At 46.4% G+C, this 20,895-nt stretch overlaps 1 long non-coding RNA gene across 1 annotated transcript; it reads right to left on the reverse strand.

The window, feature by feature from the left end:
- Nucleotides 1–14,327: 14,327 nt before the first annotated feature.
- Nucleotides 14,328–16,744, reverse strand: LOC147979616 (uncharacterized). Its single transcript, XR_015618860.1, has 2 exons — nt 16,269–16,744; nt 14,328–15,070 (listed from the first exon to the last, which is right to left on the reverse strand). It is a non-coding gene; the product is annotated as an uncharacterized LOC147979616 (long non-coding RNA).
- Nucleotides 16,745–20,895: the final 4,151 nt, after the last annotated feature.

Below are 20,895 nucleotides of genomic sequence, written 5' to 3' on the forward strand. Positions count from 1 at the left end.
GACAAACAAACAAGCATACAATAAGTATTCATCTAATGCACAGGTAAAACTAAAATAAGAGATCTAACCATAAAGTTCAACTTAAGAACTCCGGTTTGCAAAAAGAATAAAATCAGACGAAGCAACGAAAGTCAAACGGCAAAAGAAACAGGCTTCGCTTACTATTTTGGATCTAGGTCAATTTTTACAGTGGCAAAAACTTGTTTAAGTTGGTTAACGGATATAGGGTTTCGAGACGAAACTCCAGGCGCTTGAATCGCCTGATTCCGATCAACGAGCGAAAATTTATACTAAAACGAAAATCGGATCAGGAATCGCGATTAGAAAAATCGCGGATTTAATCCGAGAAAAGAAAAACGATGAACGTTCGCTAGAACGAACGAACGAACGCTCGCTATTTAAATAAATCGGAAAAACCGATCTATTTAAAAAACAAAACTAAAAAAACGAACAAAACCGTCGAAAAAACCAAACGGTTTTTCGGGAAAAAAACCGGCGTCTAAAAAAACTACCCGACAACTCCGGCGACAGATTCGGCGGCGGCGGGGGGGCTCCGGCGGTCGGTGGCGGCGGTCGGCGGCGGCACGGTGGTCGGCTGCGGCGGCGGCGGAGGCGCGGCGCGGGGCGGCGACGCGGGGCGGGGCGGCGGCGCGGCGGGGCGGGGCGGCGGCGCGGCGGTGGCGACGGCGGCGAAGGCGGCGGCAGGGCTGGGGCGGCGGCGAAGGCGGTGGCGGGGCTGGGGAAAGGGTTTGGGGAGGCTCCCGGGCCGGGCTCCCGGCTTATAAAGCCTGGACGGGCTTAGTGTCCAGGTCGGACACGGCCCGTAGGTTGGTTGCGTTTTTTTAATTATTCCGCGCAGAAAAACAAATAAAAGAAATACTAAATAGACTCCAAAAATCCCGAAATAAATTTTCCCGGGCTTCTAAAATCAAGCCGTACAAGGTGAACATTTATTTGGGGCCTAAATGCAATTTTGAAAAACGCACATTTTTCCTAAATTCAAATAAAATATCGAAAAACTCCGAAATAAAATCTTATTTGATTTTATTATTAAATCTTCAATGTTTCTTTATTTTGGGAAAGTCGTTTTATTCCCTCTCTCATATTTTTGTAATATAAATAATTGATGATTAAATAATTAAAATCGAATGATCCTATTCTCAGAATTTGAGAAAACTCAAATATGAAAATAACGAAATCCCCAACTCTCTCCGTGGATCCTTGAGTTGTGTAGAATTTCTAGGATCAAAGGCAAAAGCAAATAAATTATGATATGCAATGTTGATCTAGTGTATAACATTCCAAATTGAAAATTTGGGATGTTACACATACGGTGCAGGAAAACTAAATGTGTGTGATTCTCTACCTATCATACACGGTTTATAATCATGAATTGTTTGTGATATGCCATCCATCGTAAACGTAGAGCCAGTTAGGTACGTGCCTGGAATCTGCCTGGAAAACTCCCATGCCTGGAATATGGCTGGTTTCAGGTAAAACCACAAAACTCCGACTGTGATGGCAATGCGAGCACAAATGAGTAGCAAGGATGAAGCGTTTGGGATATTCGAAATATTAGAAATGGTAATATATGGACAACTGTATGCATCAAGGCTCCCTATCCCCGACGGTTTCTGGGTCGTGTGGGAAGGAGCTCCCTATGCCCAGACTCACTTGGCGACGGTTCCAAATGTCGTCATGGAAAGGGGTTAAAAACCATTTGTATAGCACCGACGTGTACCAGTGGGTGGTTATATTTCATAGAAATGATTGCACTCTCATGCTTCTCTTAAATATTTTTGAGAGTCTATAAATAGTAAGTGGTAATGTGCACGTGTTATTAGACTAGTCCAAGAAGGATAGATATTCAAGGGGGATATAATAAAAACTTTTTATTAACTTCTCATCTAAAGCTTGTTATTAATGCCATAACATGAAAGGATGTTGGTTCATGATCATTGTTTAGTAGAAATATTGGTATTAAAGCTTGTTATTAACTTCTCATCTAAATGTTGGTCATGGAATCCTTGAGTGTTGTTATAATCGGATACGCGATATCGTTAACTCCTACAAACCAATTCGCTAGGGGCATGCGAGTAGTACTTTGCTTCGAGGGCTAATAGGCTTTCGCAATAAGTATTTGATTTCTTTATGACTAATGTGAGTCCATGGATTATATGCATTCCTACCTTTCCGCAATTTGCTAGCCTCTTCGGTACCATGCATTGGCCTTTCTCACCTCGACAGTTCGTGCAAACTTCGCCGATGCATCCAAACTCTGTGGTATGATACGCTCTATCACACATAAGACTCCTTATATCTTCCTCAAAACAGCCACCTTACCTACCTATTATGGCATTTCCATAGCCATTATGAGATATATTGCCATCCAACTTCCACGGTTCCATTTTCATGACATGTGTGTTCATTGTCATATTGCTTTGCATGATCATATAGAGTGATGTCTGCTACACAACTTATTATTGTAGACTCGTGTTGGGCCTCCAAGCGCAGAGTTTTGTGGGACAGTAGCAATTTTCCCTCAAGTGGATGACCTAAGGTTTATCAATCCGTCAGAGGCGTATGATGAAGATAGTCTCACTCAAACAACCCTGCGATCAAATACAAGAAATCTCTTGTGTTCCCAACACAACCAATACAATGGTAAATTGTATAGGTGGACTAGTTCGATGAAGAGATGGTGATACAAGTGTTGTATGGATCGTACATATAGGTTTTTGTAATCTAAAAATCTAAAAATAGCAAGGTAGAAAGTGATAAAATGGAGCACAAACTGTATTGCAATGCTTAGAAACAAGGCTGCCTAGGGTTCAAACTTTCACTAGTGCAATCTCTCAACAGTGCTAACATAATTGAACCATATAACAATCCCTCAACGTGCGACAAAGAATCACTCCAAAGTTCTTATCTAGCGGAGAACATAAGATGAAATTGTTCTAGGGTACAAAACCACCTCAAAGTTATCTTTTCTAATCAATCTATTGATCCATCCCTACAAGTGTCACAAACAGCCCTATAGTTCGTATTAGAATAACACCATATGATACGCATCAACCAACTCTAATGTCACCACAAGTATAGGTGAGTTGATTATTCAGTATGCATAAAAAATTAGATTCGTAATATTCAATCCAACACAAGGAACTTCAATGAGTGCCAAAAGGTTTCTACCGGAGAAAGTAGGACGAGAACGTGCATCAACCCCTATGCATAGATTACCCCAATGTCACGATAATCCGCAAGTTGATTACTAAAACATACATGAAGTGAATCAATAGAACACCCCATTTTCACCACGGGTATCCACATGCAAGACATACATCAACTATTCTCAAAATTCAAAAATATACAATCTGATAATAGTGAAACCTCAAAGGTAAAAACTCAATTCATCACAACAAGATAGAGAGGGAGAAACACCATATGATCCAACTATATTAACAAAGCTTGTGGTACATCAAGATCGTGCCAAATCGAGTACACGAGAAAGAGAGAGAGAGAGAGTTCAAACACATAACTACTGGTACATACCCTTAGCCCCGAGGGTGAACTACTCCCTCCTCATCATGGTGACCGCCAGGATGACGAAGATGGCCTCCGGTGATGATTTCCCCCTCCGGCAGGGTACCGAAACAGGGCTACAGCTGAGATCGCTTTGTTACAGAGGCTTGCGGCGGCGGAGCGGAAGTTCTAGGTCAAGTTCTGGGATTTTCTGGATTTATTAAAACTTTTGGCATCAGTTTCATGTCAAGGGGGCCCACGAGGAAGCGACAAGCTTGGTAGGCCCTCCCTACCCCCCAGGGCGCACCTACCAGTCTTGTGCGTCCTCGTGGCTCTTCTGGTCCTTCCATGGAGCTTTGAGGGTCTCTTTTGGTCCATACAAATCACCGTAAATTTTCATCCCATTTCGAGAAATTTTATTTCTGCAAAAAAACACCACGGTAGTTCTGCTGAAAACAATGCCAGTTCGGGTTAGTTCTAATCAAATCATACCAAAACCAAATAAAATTGTGGTAAACATTTCATGAATACTTCATAAATTATAGATACGTTGGAGACGTATCAGCATCCCCAAGCTTAATTCTTGCTTGTCCTCGAGTAGGTAAATGATAAAAGAAATCATTTATCAAGTGTGAATGCTAGAATAGTGCATAAGTTTGATCAATAATAATTTCAATCACTTTTCCTAGCATCATAAACATCAACTCTTTCTCACAGAACTCATCATGATCAAGTAGCAATCAATTCACATGAGTTATGGTTCAACAATGCATTCTCTTGAAACTTAACGACCTATGTTCTTAGTCAACCAACAACTTTAGTGCATCTTATTTTCAAAAAAGTCTAAGTAAGAGCTCCACATACTCAATTATCATATAGTCTTGTATGATTTCTAATACTCAAAGCATATTTTTAGAACAAATAGCATCCATTCAACACAGAGAAAGATAGGGGCTTAATGTTTTGCCTCCCAACTCATTCATGATAGAGATAAATGTCAACAATAATAATTCTTGATCTAATACATTTGAATGGCCATATGTGCCTAGATCTTTCCCATTACATGATGCTTGCCGACTAGAGAATATGTTGGAATAAGAAATTTTACTCAACAAAAATAAAATTAATAGAAAAGGTAAAATATAAGCCCATCGCAGAGGGAAGCATGGATTTGCAGAGGTGCCAAAGCTCATTGCTTAAAATAGAGATGAATACATTTTAAGTGTTGTGCCTTTCCTGTCAACGTCACGACTGAGAATACTCAATATCTTCCATGCTAAACACATTATCAGCGATTCCCAAGAGGAATGGTAATGTTTGCTCCCCCTCAACCATCAATGTTTCAAACAAAAGCCATATGGCTAGCCGAATCCTCGGGTGCCCTCCATACAATCAAATTTCCGGGGGAGCTTGCTACATTATATATATATATATATTACTTGTTTATTACAGGACTGGGCATCCCAATTACCAACCTCTCTCGTGCAATGACAAGCGAATAAACACTCAGCATGAGAATAACCTGCTTAGCATGGAAGATACTGGCCACCCCCTGTCGCTTCATGAGCGGTATGGACACCAAAACATATGTTTATTTGAAGATTTAGAGTTGGCACATGCAATTTTACTTGGAATGGCAGGGTAATACCGTATATAGGTAGATATGGTGGACACTCATGGAAGAAACTTGGCTCAAGGATTTTGGATGCACAAGTAGTATTCCCACTTAGTACAGAAATTTTGGCTAGCAAAAGATTCTAAACAAGCACCACATGTTGGAGGATCCATAACAATATAACTTTGTGTCGGTGCAAGAAACCCCAGGTGTGTGTTTTCCCAGACTGTACACAAGTTCAAGAGCAAGGTTACAACATCCAAGGCAAGGCCAAGCAGAAGAGATAGCTCTTTGATAAATCAAAGGGCGGATCAAGAGGACCAAGACGAGATGAAAGAGCGAGATATCACTAAGGAAAAACCTCCCTTGTCGGGCAGGCGAGCCTGGCGAGGTCGAGGTTGCCCCAAAGACAAGTCTCGAGACTACCCTCGCAAGCTTGTCGGGGACACCGAGGGTGGGTTACCCCGCCAAGGCTCCACCGCTCCACCTCACAGCAACACAAATCACCTATCGGAGTGGGGTCGAGCCCCAAGTGATTAAGTGGCTATTATTTGGCACGTGGCAGACATTTCTGAAGGAAATCACCTCCAAATGACACCCGTCCAGGGATCTGTCACACAGGTAGGCGAGAATGTGGCTGAATGGCACGGCGAGCCTTGCCGGGCTACACCGATGATGTGACACTAAGCGGTGCACTTAATGCACCTTGTCCTATCTACAGAGTTAGGTATGATAGCACTGTTTGCTATCTAATCAGTACGTAATGACTGATTTTCCATTGTGGTGACCCCTTGACCTATAAAAGGAGGGTCGTGGCTACCTTAGAAAGGATCCAGACCCTTGTACACTCATATGCCCATAGCTACTCTCGTCCCGAGGTGACCTTGCCGGGCAAGAGCGTTGCGTATCCACCACGGTCCTTTCATCAACCCACCAAAGCAGGAGTAGGGTTTTATGCCCCGCGGCGGCCCAAACCTGGGTAAAAACTGCTCGTTGCCGCTGCCGTGCTGCTCAATGCTCTCTGCTCCTTGTTCAATGTGCTCTACCCCCTTGCCGAACCACAAGGGGCGATGGTCCCATAGGTAGCCACGTTATTCCACGACATCTTTGGCGCGCCAGGTAGGGGGAATCACTTGCGTGAACCTGAGAGTGTTAGCAGCGCGCCATCTTCATCATCATTCTCTTCATCGACGACTTCATCATCCATGGCGCTCAAGAAGAAGCCCGATACTGTAGCTGACCCGTCCACCTCGAAGGCCCCTTCGCATGCGGCCACCGATGTTGTGGGGGCTACGGGAACGCATGGGGACGTGGATGCTGCGGGGGCGTGGCCGACGCTGGCGGCGCCGTCACCATTCCCCTTGCGGCTGAAACAAGAGCGGGAGACACCGGAGAAGGACAATGCCAACATCATCCCAGCGGCCATGCTCCACAAGATACGGGTGGAGAGACTATTCCATCTCCACCTCTCCACCCCACCGAAGGACACAGCCGCAGAGATGGCGCTCTCTCTGGGGCAAACTGCAACCCTCTAGCGGCCCCCGATGCGGGTGCGGCTATAGTACGCGCGCTCACGGTGACGAGCGCACGACACCGTCACTACCGGCTCAGAAGCTAGGAAACGTCGTGATCTGCGTCATCTTTCATGCCGAGCACTGCATCGGAGGCCATGGCACAGGCCCAACTCCTGTTGAGATTTCCCTCGGTGGCCGATCAAATGGATGAGTAGAGAGCCACCATTCAGAGCATGATTGGGTTCGCTGAGGTGGGAGGATCACAGTGAGCAGGCCCGCAACAGCCTCCATAGGCGGTGAGAACGGCCCAAGCTGCTCGCCGTACTGATGGGGCCACCCACAAGGTGCAATCCCCTCCGCGGCAGCCAGCGCAGGGGCCGCAGCCAGAGCCACGTGACCAAGAACCCGATGACGTATTGATGGCTTCATCTGACCCTCGAGCGCGTCGAGACCAGCGACGGGTCCTGGAAGACAGGCAGAGGGAAGATGCATGCGTCACCATTGAACGATACTGCGAAACCCGCCTCCAGTCTGATAGGCGCAATGGTCCCGACATCAACGAGCCCATGCCTGATGGAGATGGATACTTGCCTTTCGAGGTTGGGTGCCCGCCTTCACTTGTGAGCTGCAGCAAGTCCGTTGGCCATCTGCCCGCACGTTGAAGACAGAGATACCAGAAAAGTACGATGGAAGGTTGAACCCGACAAAGTTCTTGAGCATCTACACCATCGCTATTCAAGCTGCCAGACGAAGAGACGACAAGGTATTCGCCAACTACTTCCCTTTGGCACTCAAGCTAAACATGAGGTCATGGCTGATGCACTTGCTGGAGAACTCCATATCGACCTGGGCTGACCTATGCCATGAGTTTGTTGGCGCCTTCACGGGCGGCCATCAAGAACTAGGGCGGCCCAGCGACTTCCATCTCCACCCACAGAAGGAAGGAGAGAGTTTGCGGAAGTACATGCAGAGGTTCAGCCAGGTACACAGGAACATTCTAGACATCCACCCGACAGCTATGATAGCTGCATTCCAGTCCAACATGCGCAACCGCAAGATACGTTCCAAGATGAATGTTTGGTTGCCCAAGACTATGAATGAGTTGGCTCAGAGGACGGAGATGATGCCATCAATCAGAAGAGGAAGAAGAGGAAGAAGAAGAAACGCAAGGAAAAAAGTAGTGCTGGCTGTTGAAGGGTCAAGCACTACTAGTACCAGCAAGAAGGCCAAGATCGAGGCTCCCAGAAAGGAAGTTGCCACGTGCACTGATTGCCTGGAAGCCACGGTTACTGAGAAGGCTGGGAAGGCTGACGGGCCAGACTGGAAGATCCATCAGACTAAGGGCCATGATCTTCAAGAGTGTCATCATGTTGAGAAACTCGTCAAGAAGCAGAAGGCTGAGTACAAGAAGCGTGACAAAGAAAGAGACTAAGATGGCGTTGGCAGGAAAGGCCGAGGCGGAAGAGGATGTCGCCCCGGCAAGGCCCCTCAGTATCAAAGGAAACATACCAGGGGTCGTGGGAAGAAGGAATGCGATGACGAGAGTGATGAAGGGGATGAAGAGGAAACTAGCGAGCAGGAGTTCCAGAAAGCCACTGACGCCCTATGCATTAACGGAGGTGTATCCTTGCACTCCTCTCATCGCCAGCTTAAACAGTGGGCACGTGAGGTCAATGCCGTGGAGCTAGCGGCAGATTCTCGGAAGCCACTCAAGTGGTCCCACACGCCCATCATCTTTGATGAAAAGGATCACCCTGACCGCACCACTGCAGTAGGGTGTTTGACATTGTTGGTTTCACCCATGATCCGCAACCTCAAAGTCACAAAGATGTTGGCTGATGGCGAGGCCGGGTTGAATCTAATTTCTCCCAAGGTCATTAGCAAACTCCAGATAGCAGACAAAGAGCTCAAGGTTACTGGTACTTTCCAAGGGATCAACCCTGGCAGGAGTCGTCCTAAGGGGAAGATCACACTGCCGGTAACGTTCAGAGGGGATTTAAGCTACCAGACTAAGGAGATTGTGTTTGACCTCCCCGTGCCGTACAATGGAATCCTTGGTCGCCCAGCCCTGGCAAAATTCATGACGACATCCCACTATGCCTACAACATGCTGAAGATGCCAGGGCCAATGGGCGTCATTTCCATTCCATTAGACCAGAAGGACGCAATCATATGCGTGGATAAGATGTGCCGAGAAGCAGTCGCTGCAGAGGCCGCGGAAGCTACCGCTCCCACCAAGGAAACAAGAAAGAGAAGAAAGCTAGTAAGGATGCCATCAAGGAATCCGGGAAGCGCGCCTCTTCGGAGTGTGCTGCGCCTGTTGATGACTTGCCAGAGAGTTCCAATAGCAAGAGATCAAAGGTTGTTACACCCGCCGTGAAGAAGGTCCCGGCAGGGCTGGTTTGCGTTGATGGTACATTTACTATAAGTGCCACCCTCGACGACAAATAGGAAAGCGCACTCGTTGCCTTCCTATGGGAGAATGTTGATGTGTTTGCTTGGCAACCATCTGACATCCCTGGTGTTCCCAGGGAGGTAATCGAGCACCACCTTGCCGTCTGCCCACTTGCTCGGCCCATCAAACAGAAGGTCTAGAAGCAAGCTTTGGAGCGGCAGCAGTTTATCACCGAAGAGATCAAGAAACTTGAGGCAACTGGTTTGAATAGAGGAGTATTGCATCCAACATGGTTGGCAAATCCAGTGGTGGTGCGCAAAGAAAATGGGAAGTGGAGGCTTTGCATAGATTTCACGGATCTGAATAAAGCATGCCCGAAGGACCCGTTCCCCTTGTCGTGCATCGATCACATTGTGAATTCCACCTCTGGATGCGACCTTCTTTCCTTCTTGGATGCCAACTCCGGGTACCACCAGATTTTCATGTCCAAGGAAGATGAGGAGAGGACCGCGTTCATAACCCCATGCGGCATGTACTGTTTTGTACGGATGCCCTTTGGGTTAAAAGGCACTGGATCCACTTTTGCAAGAGCAGTACAGATTGGCTTCGAGTCCCAGCTGCACAGGAATGTTGAAGCCTACATGGACGATATAGTGGTCAAAACCAAGGACAAATCGACTCTCGTTCAGGACTTGGAAGAGACCTTTACAAATCTGCGCAAGATCAACTTGAGGCTAAACCTAGAGAAATGTGTATTTGGTGTTCCTTCCGGCAAGCTACTTGGCTTCTTTGTGTCCCACCAGGGGATAGAGGCCAACCCTGACAAGATCAAGGCGAATAAGCAGATTCAAGCACCCAAGACAGTTAAATACATGAGGCATTTGACTGGATGTGTTGCCGCGCTGAGCAGGTTCATTTCCAAGTCCTCCGAGCATGCCCTACCATTCTTCAAGATCTTGAAGAAGGAAGGAACCATGGAGTGGACCCCGGAGGTGGACGCTGCACTACAAGATTTGAAGACCTATCTTTCCTCTGTTCCCACCTTAGTCGCTCCTAAGCCACAAGACCCGTTGCTGCTATACCTAGTGGCAACCAACCAAGTGGTTAGTGCAGCGCTGGTGGCACAGCGGGAAGTAGATGACAGAGCATCCACAACTGTCGTCCCCTCTGGAGAGGAAAGCAAACTCGTCCCGGAAAGGTCAGAAGCCGATCAAGACAAGGAGGAGCGAGGCAATGGAGATAGTTCCAAGGTCACGACAAGGAGGAAAGTGGTGCAGCGGCCAGTGTACTTCATTAGCTCCCTGCTGCAGGGGGCTAGGTCGAGGTACTCTGGCATGCAAAAGTTGATCTTTGGCCTCATCATGGCCTCAAGGAAACTACACCACTACTTCCAACCCCATGAGATCACGGTTGTCACCCGCTTCCCCTTGCAGCGCATAGTGAGGAACCCTGAGGCCACTAGCAGAATAGTGGAATGGGCTTTGGAATTATCCAGCTTTGGTTTGAAATTTGAGAGCACATCAGCCATTCAGAGCAGAGCACTAGCGGAGTTTATTGTGGAGTGGACGCCTACCCCTGGCGAAGAAGTGCTGGAGACAGTTATCCCCGGCAAGGAAGCGCCCCAAGAATGGATCATGAACTTTGATGGTGCCTTCTCCCTATAAGGTGCGGGAGTTGGCGTGCTTCTCGTTTCTCCCACTGGGGAGCACCTCAAGTACGTGGTTCAAATGCACTTCCCCTGGGAGAAGGCTACCAACAACATTGCAAAATATGAAGGACTCCTTGCCGGGCTCAGGATCACAACAGAACTGGGAATCAAGAACTTGATCATTCATGGAGATTAACAACTTGTGGTGAGGCAAGTAAACAAGGATTATCAAAGCCCATGGATGGAGGCATATGTCGAAGAAGTGAGAAAGTTGTAGGAGCGCTTTGATGGATTACAAACAGAGCACGTGCCATGTGCGGAAAACAGCATTGCTGATCATCTGTGAAAGTGCGCTACGCAAAAACTCCTTGTGGAACTAGGGACTTTTGTTCTCCATCTGACTCAACCCTCCGTGTCCCTAGCAACAATTGCCAGAAAGGGGAGGAAAGTGGACTCCGGCAAGCCTCTCTCGGCAGAGCTACCTGAAGCCCTCGACAGAGAGCTTGGCGGAAAAACTCCCCTTCGATCGGTGAGCTGCACCCTCCTTCCAAACTACCAGTCGTTGTGGTTGAGGCATGCGCTCCCGTGAACGAGGAGGTGCCGCTAGTCCTTGTTGTCGAGCCTCAGGCTCCAACTTGGGCGTGGCACATAGTCCATTTCCTCCAAACAGGAGAACTTCCCGAAGAGCAAGAAGAAGCTGGAAGAGTAGCCCGGAGGGCCAGTATGTATCAGTTTGTTGACAACACGCTATACACAAGAAGGCCCAACGGTGTGAAATTTAAGTGCATTTGATGGGAAGAATGAAAGGAACTGTTGGCAGAGATACACAAGGGTATGTGTGGCTCCCATATTGGATCAAGGTCCCTGGTTGGAAAAGATTTCCGGCAAGGTTTCTACTGGCTCATGGCCCTCCAAGATGCAATTGAGCTAGTCACCAAGTGTGAAGCCTAGCCGATTTGCTACTTTTTGAGCTTGCGTTGGTTTTTTCCATGAAGAGGAAAGGGTGATGCAGCAAAGTAGAGATAAGTATTTCCCTCAGTTTGAGAATCAAGGTATCAATCCTGTAGGACACAATGCACAAATCACCTAATACCTGCACAAACAATCAAACAACTTGCACCCAACACGATATAGGGGTTGTCAATCCCTTCACGCTTACATGCAAAAGTGAGATCTGATAGAGATATATGAAACTAAACAAATGGTAAAGTAAATATTTTTGGGTTTTAAGTTTATAGATCAGAAAGTAAAAGATTGCAAAAATAGTAGATCGGAAACTAATATTGTAGATGGGAAACTTCTATGATGAAAATAGACCCCGGGGCCATAGGTTTTACTAGAGGCTTCTCTCAAGATAGCAAATAATACGGTGGGTGAACAAATTGTTGCTGAGCAATTGGTAGAAAAGCGCAAAGTTATGACGATATCTAAGGCAATGATTATGAAATATAGGCATCACGTCCATGTCAAGTAGACCGAAATGATTCTGCATCTACTACTATTACTCCACACATCGATCGACTCCTGTCTACATCTAGAGTATTAAGTTCATGGAGAACAGAGTAATGCATTAAGTAAGATGACATGATGTATAGGAACTAACTCAAGCAATATGATGAAAATCCCATCTTTTTATCTTCGATGCCAACAATACAATACATGCCTTGCTGCCCCTACTGTCACTGGAAAGGACACCGCAAGATTGAACCCAAAGCTAAGCACTTCTCCCATTGCAAGAAAAAACCAATCTAGTTGGCCAAACCAAACCGGCAGGGTGCCGGAAAAGGTCCCTATAGGCGAAGGTCCCTATAGGTCCGTATTTTCGTAGCTCCTTCTGGTGGTTTGGGAATATATGTGAATATATAGGCGAAGGAATTAGGTTAGGGGAGTCACGAGGGGCCCACAAGGGTGGGGGGCACGCCCTCCCCCTTGTGGCCGCCTCGTGGCTCTTCCGACTTGATCTCCAAGTCTTTGGGGTGTATTTTGGTCCAAGAAAAGTCAACGCGAAGGTTTCATTTCGTTTGGACTCCATTTGGTATTCCTTTTCTACGAAACTCAAAAACAAGGAAAAAATAGAAACTGGCACTCGGCTCTAGGTTAATAGGTTAATCCCAAAAATAATATAAAATAGCATATTAATGCATATAAAACGTCCAAAACAGATAATATAATAGCATGATACAATAAAAAATTATAGATACGTTGGAGACGTATCAAGCATCCCCAAGCTTAATTCATTCTCGTCCTCGAGTAGGTAAATGATAAAAACAGAATTTTTGATGTGGAATGCTACCTAACATATTTTTCCATGTAATTCTTTTTATTGTGGCATGAATGTTCAGATCCATAAGATTCAAAACAAAATTTTAATATTGACATAAAAACAATAATACTTCAAGCATACTAACAAGGCAATTATGTCTTCTCAAAATAACATGGCCAAAGAAAGCTTATCCCTACGAAATCATATAGTCTGGCTATGCTCCATCTTCATCACACAAAATATTCAAATCATGCACAACCCCAATGACAAGCCAAGCAATTGTTTCATATGTTTGATGTTCTCAAACTTTTTCAACTTTCATGCAATACATGAGTGTGAGCCATGGACATAACACTATAGGTGGAATAGAATATGGTGGTTGTGGAGAAGACAAAAGAGGGAGATAGTCTCACCTCAACTAGGCATATCAACGAGCTATGGAGATGCCCATCAATAGATATCAATGTGAGTGAGTAGGGATTACCATGCAACAGATGCACTAGAGCTATAAGTTTATGAAAGCTCAAAAGAAAACTAAGTGGGTGTGCATCCAACTTGCTTGCTCATGAAGACCTAGGGTAATTTGAGGAAGCCCATCGTTGGAATATACAAGCCAAGTTATATAATGAAAAATTCCCACTAGCATGTGAAAGTGACAACATAGGATACTCTCTATCATGAAGATCATGGTTCTACTTTGAAGCACAAGTGTGGAAAAAGGATAGTAACAGTGCCCCTTCTCTCTTTTTCTCTCTTTTTTGGGCCTTCTCTTTTTTGGGGGCCTTCTCTCTTCTTTTCTTATTTCCTCACATGGGACAATGCTCTAATAATGATGATCCTCACACTTTTATTTACTTACAACTCAAAAATTACAACTCGATAATAGAACAAAATATGACTCTATATGAATGCCTCCGGCGGTGTACCAGGATGTGCAATGACTCAAGAGCGACATGTATAAAAATGATGAAAGGTGGCTTTGCCAGAAATACAATGTCAACTACATGATCATGCAAAGCAATATGACAATGATCGAACGTGTCATAATAAACGAAATAGTGGAAAGTTGCATGGCAATATATCTCGGAATGGCTATGTAAATGCCATAAGGTAGGTATTTTGGTTGTTTTGAGGAAGGTATATGGTGGGTGTATGGTACCGATGAAAGTTTTCATGGCACTAGAGAGGCTAGCAATGGTGGAAGGGTGAGAGTGCGTATAATCCATGGACTCAACATTAGTCATGAAGAACTCACATACTTATTGCAAAAATCTATAAGTCATCAAAACAAACTTTATATTACAAGCCAGGGGCCTAGAGGGGTCAAATACATAAGCTCGAAAGCACAAGAGTCAGCAGAAGCAAAAATATCTGAGTACAGACATAAGTTAAACAAGTTGCCATAAGATGGCTAGCACAAACTGGGATACAGATCGAAAGAGGCATAGGCCTATTGCCTGGGATCCTCCTAAACTACTCCTGGTCGTTGTCGACGGTCTGCACGTAGTAGTAGTCACCTCCAGTATAGTAGGAGTCATCATGGGTGGCGTCTGGCTCCTGGGCTCCAACATATGGTCGCAACAACCATGTATAGAAAGGGGGAAAATGGAGGAGCAAAGCAACCGTGAGTACTCATCTAAAGTACTCGCAAGCAAGGAACTACACAACATATGCATCGGTATCAATGAAAGGGGTAGTATATGTGAACTGAACTGCAGAATGCCAGAATAAGAGGGGGATAGCTAGTCCTATCGAAGACTACGCTTCTGGCAGCCTCCATCTTGAAGCAGTAGAAGAGAGTAGATGGTAAGTTAACCAAGTATCATCACATACAATAATCCTACCCAGTGATCCTCTCCTCATCGCCGTGTGAGAGAGCGATCACCGAGGTTGTATCTGGCACTTGGAAGGGTGTGTTTTATTAAGTGTCCGGTTTTGGTTGTCATAAGATCGAGGTACAACTCCGGGTCATCCTTTTACCGAGGGACACGTCTATTCGAATAGATAAACTTCCTTGCAGGGGTGCACCACATAACCCAACATGCTCGATCCCTCTGGCTGGACACACTTTCCTGGGTCATGCCCAGCCTCGGAAGATCAACACGTCGTAGCCCTACATAGACAGAACAGAGAGGTCAGCACGCTGGTCTAAATCCTATGCGCAGGGGACTGGGCCCATCGCCCATTGCACACCTGCATGTTGCGTACGTGGCCGGAAGCAGACCTAGCCTCCCTAATACAAGATCAGGCGTTCCAGTCCAATCCGGCGCGCGCCGCTCGGTCGCTGATGTCAAGAAGGCTTCGGCTGATACCACGACATCGAGTGCCCATAAATGTTCCCGTGTAGTTGGTTAGTGCATATAGGCTAGTGGCCAAACTCGGATCAAATACCAAGATCTCGTTAAGTATGTTATTTTGAAGTAACCGCGGACGCCGACTAGGGCCAGGCTCACCTCTCACCTAGGTGGTCTTAACCTTCCATGTCGCTCCGCCACAAAGATCCACTCAGAGGGCTATCGGGACTAATGTCCTTTTGGTCCCAATCCGTGAATCACTCACGGGTACTCTATGAGCCGACCCGACTTTAGTCACTCGCGGGTACACTACGAGGATGACAGTGGGTCCCAGTTGACTACTCAGTCAGCAGTTGACTGGTCCCTGTGACTGGTCAAAGTGGGCCACAGGGTCCCACCTACCATTGACTGGGCTAGTCCCAGTCAATAGTTTGACTGGTTAAAGGGCCCAGTGGGGCCCAAGTGTCATTGAGTGATTTGTTTAACATACTTTTAAATAAAACCAGTGAGATTAATTAGGACTGTGGGGTCTGATGTCAGTGGCTATTAGGGATTTGGTTAGGGGGTTAATGACGTCCATGTCACCGTGGTTAACGCCGACGAGGAGTTACAGTGCGCCGGCTACGCCAGCAACGCAGGAACCCGCCGGGCTTGCGCTATGGGCATCGGTTCGATGCGCGAATTGGACCGATGGGTAGCTGGTGGTCGACCACGTCGACCGATGGTCGCGGGGCGGCCGGACTTGGCCGGAGTCGACATCCGTGGGGGCGTGGGCGGCTGCCGGAGTAGGTGCGTTGGAGCAACGCGAGGCAGTCAGCAGGCACGGGCTGCGCGGGCGGGCTGCTGCGGCTTGGCGAGGGCCGGCGTGGCAAGAGGCAGCAGAGCATGGGTGGCAGGGCAGAGCTCGCGCATGCGGCGGGCGCGGTCGGCGTGAGCACAGGGAAGGCGTGCACGGCACTACGACATCTTAGAAGAAGGGAAAACAGGGGGCGAAGGGGAATCGTCGTGGTTTCTCACATGGAGCACAGGGGCGAGCTCGGGGCGTGTCGGGGAAGCGCTCAGGGAGGCCGGCGGGACCCTGCCAGCGAGGTACGTCGGCCAGACGGGCCGGCAGACGCGAGGGTGAAACAGAGGTGCGGACGAAGAGGAGCCGCGAGGAGGAGGCTGTGCCGTGGGGCAGCCTTCGGTGCCGGCGGGTGGCGGCCTTGACGGAGCGGGGAAGACGACGACGTTGGTGGGTCGCGCGAGCGCGACACTCCTTTCCTGGGGGCGGTGCTCTATGAAGGAAGATGGCGGACAGGGCGGAGGAGACGTGACGGTGGAGGGGGGGCTCGCGGTGGCGGCGATGCTCTGCAGCAGGAGAAGCAGAGGGAGACACGTCGGAGGCGTCGTGGTTGGCCAGGGGATCGGGCGCAGGGAGCTCCTGTCCCAAGCACGATGCGTGTGATGCGAGGTGGAGAGGAACGAGGGGAGAGATGGGGATCAGGGGGAAGTGCGGGGGAGGGGTCGTGTGGGTCGAGGCGAGCAACGAGCTAGGGTTAGGGCGCAGGTGGGGGGCAGCTAGGCCGACTGGACCGGCCTGGTGGGTCTAGAGGCCAGCTGGGCCGTGGCCCATTGGGGGGGCTTTCCTTTATTTTTATTTTTTTGGTTTGTTTTTCTTTTATCTATTTCCTTTTTACTATTTTATTTCACTTTCTATTTACTATAGTTTTATAAAATACTAATTAAGTTCCTAAAATACTATTACTACTTATTCTAATGCCACAATAACTTGGGCCCCCAAATAAATTAGTTTAATATTTTATATATTATAAAAAGCATTTAATTACTGGTTTTAGCTGCTGTTTTGCTCATTTTAGAGTATTTACACATTTTATAAAAGTGTGGTTTCTCCACCATTATTACTTAGGATTTATTTGTCCCATTTTGAACATTTTAGTTTTACTGTTTGAAAATTTTTATTGTTTGCCTTGATTTTGAATTTTGAATTTGAACGGGATTGAATCATCGGGAAATTAACAATAGTGATCATGGTAACGTGGCCCCATTAGCAGGGAATTACTGTATCCTAATTATCTGGGCGCCACAATTCCTCTCCACTACAAGAAATATGGTCCCGAGATTTAAGAGGTGGAGTAAGGGGGAAAGTTCTGGTTACGAAATTCTAAGGAGTCTTTCTTGGTCCTAGTTGCTCTTCTCGAAGAGGACGATCCATTACGTTGATATCTTCATTTCTCAGCTTCGGATCATCATGATGAAGTCATCACCCTTTCTTCAGGATCTCCATCATACTTATGGAAAGTTTAAGTGGAAAAACTCGGGAAGGATGGAGTTCAACACATGTTAGGTACCTAGGGGCTTTCTTAGTGAACGAGATATAAAGGCATCTCTCGAGTGGACTTTCAAGAAAGTCATCGAGAGTAGAGTAAGAATGTGTAATAAGAAGTTTCAAGCAGATAGGCAATCGTTCATTGCCTGAAACAGAATGTGAGAGTGGTTAAGAGCTATGGGAATAAGTGTTGTGTCTGATAACAGAATTGATGATCTCTCGGAAGGTGGCTCGTGAATTACTTACGAGGCCACGTGCGAGGAAGAATCGTGGGAACAGTGGGTTTATAGGAGAGTCAGGTTTCGATCCTATGGAACTGTGGGTTATGGGTCGACCATGTGGGTTAAAAGCAGGAAGGGTGGTGACGTCTTGCACGATCATGTAAGCAAGGCATGTCAGAGGATAGTATGTCGGTTATGTCGGCAACAACATTGGTACCAAGGGCGAGGGACGAAGAGAACTATTTCCTGCTCGTTGAACAAGGCGGACCAAATAGGCAAAGTTCTCATCCGTCGGTGGTTACTGGAATGTCATCTATAAAGTAACAGGGTCTTACAGACAGAGTGGTGCCACGAGGTGCTTACCTAAGGAGGAAATTATCACTGGTTAGTTAAGCTAGATTACAAGAAAGGTTAAACAAAATAATGGAACAGAAAATGCAATTATCAGATTAAACAAAACAATGGAAAGGAAAATGTGTTTAATCACATATTTCAGGGGTATATCCTTCCCAAGGACAAGCAGAGCACAATATCCATGACATGATATAAAGTAGAAAACCCTTTACGTAGGGGCAGAGAAATTTCATGACATTACCCATACAACGGTGTTTGGATAATATACAAGAAACCTTTAGCATTGGGCTTCAAAAATGTTTTACTGAAAATTGGACTACCAAAGACATGCTTAGAGATAGCACCAACATGGTCTTCAAGCAAAGGTCAGACTTTGGATACACAAAGAACCTATCAGGAACACTAACAGAATAAGTCTTACAATTTCATCATGGAAGAATGGATAACCCCGCTAATAAGGAAACTATAACAATAGGTCCTCCGGCCAGGTGTGCTAGGCATGACATCACCTTACCGGGCCATATAAAGACCAACGTCATAACTCTTGGAAATATGTTCCAACCACTATATCTGACCAAGATTCAGATCCGATTGGTGTCAGGATACCTAAGACTTAGGATGCCTAAGAAGAAAAGGTGTAACACAAATTGACAAGATGATATCGCAAGATTCTCGGGAAATGAACTATGGAAGTGAGTTCCAAAACAAGAGTTCATCATTAAACCAAGGAGAGGATGAGGAGGTGGCTGATGGACTCATCAACAATTCCTCGAGGTTTCTAAAAAGATGGATTCCCACAATCTTGTGTACAAGGAGACAACATTTGTCAGATCAAATGACTTAATGATGAATGCTCGAGGAAAACATACACAATTAAACATTGGTTGAAAGGTGTGCCCTAAATATGGGCATAGGTAGCCCGATCAATTGTTAGAATGGAGAATCAATAACTGATAGGCTAAGTGTAACGGCCCGAGACTGATGCTTCAGATGCCTTCCATGTATTCCGAGTTTCATCGTGTGATTTGTTTTGTTTGTTGCATTCATCATTGCATCATTTGCATTGCATCATGTCATCATGACATCATTTTGCAACCCTTTTTAAAACTCTACTAAATAAATTGCATAAATCTTTTGATCTATTTAAATCAAGGGAGTTCACGTGGTAATTTATCTTTATAACATATCCTCCCAATATTTTAGGGAGCTATAATAAAATATTCTATTAATTTGGAATTAACCATAACACACTTGCAAATAAATCCCAATGCCTTTGTTATCTCAATTCTTGGTCTCCGACTTTTTCGTCATATTTTTTTATCATTTTATCAAGGCTCTTCCTAAAAATTCTCAACATTTTGGACCTTTCCAACCACCCACTTCCTATTCAAACCATTTGAGTTTAATTCAATTGTGTTTGAATGTAACCTTTCGGTCATGGCCACTTCTATTTTTCTTGGGTCCAGCTCATTTTTATGAGTCCGGGAAAATTAACCCCGTACCTGAACACTACCCCTAACACTTCCTTTGTTCTCCTTTTCTTCTTTGATATTTTCTATTTAGGAAACGAAAGAAGAGAAGGAAGGAGGCCCAGCAGTCACGACCATTCCAATTTGGCCCAAGGCCCAACTGCACCCTTGTCTTAACCCTAGCCCTCTCCCTCTCATCCTCCCACACCACCGCCACACTCACGCACACATCGCCAGGGAGAGGAGCTCCCTGCGCTCAAGCCCCAGCGCCGCTCCTCTTGATCCGCCCCGGATCCTCACCACTGCCCTTCTCCAGCGATCGGACCCCGCTGGCGACCATCATCCTACTGCGCAGCTGCCGCGCCCTGCTTCTCCTCCTTCCTCTCCCTCCTGCTCAGCATCCATCTTCACCGAGCTCCGTGCTCCATCCATGGCGTCCCGCCACCAAGCAGCCGCGTGCCGTCGGACCTTCCTGCTGCTGCACCTACGCTCGTCCCTGTGGTTCGCTGGCCTCCCCTAGCTGCTGACCCCACCACCGGAGCTGCTCCGTCTGCCTCGCGCCGGAGCCGTCGGTCCCGTGCCGCCGCCGTTGTGTAACATCCCAAATTTTCAATTTGGAATGTTATACATTAGATCATCACTGCATATCATATTTTATTTGCTTTTGGTTTGATCCTAGAAATTCTACGCAACTCAAGGACCCTTGGAGAGAGTTGGGGATTTCGTTATTTTCATATTTGAGTTTTCTCAAATTTTGAAAATAGGATCAGTTGATTTTATTTATTTTATCTTCAATTATTTCTATTATAAAAATATGAGAGAGGGAATAAAATGACTTTCCCAAAATAAAGAAACATTGAAGATTTAATTAAAAAATCAAATAAGATTTTATTTTGGAGTTATTTGCTATTTTATTTGAATTTAGGAAAAATGCGCGTTTCCAAAATTGCATTTAGGCCCCAAATAAATGTTCATCTTGTTCGGCTTGATTTTAGAAGTCGGGGAAAATTTATTTCGGGATTTTTGGAGTCAGTTTAGTATTTCTTTTATTTGTTTTTCTGCACATAACTATTTAAAAAAACGCGCAACCGACTTAGAGCCGGTTTCGGCTCGGACTCTTCGGGCCGGCCTTTATATAGCGCCGCCCCGAGCCCGTTAAGCCCCAGCCGCCCCGCGCCGCCTAACCCTAACCCTAGCCCGCCGCCGCCGCCCCACGCCGCCCCTCCGCCGCCCCACGCCACCCTGCCGACCGACGCCGCCGCCCCACGTTG

Source organism: Triticum urartu, chromosome 3A, assembly GCF_056163025.1.
Source record: "Triticum urartu cultivar PI428250 chromosome 3A, HENAU_Tu73, whole genome shotgun sequence".
Lineage (NCBI taxonomy): Eukaryota > Viridiplantae > Streptophyta > Magnoliopsida > Poales > Poaceae > Triticum > Triticum urartu.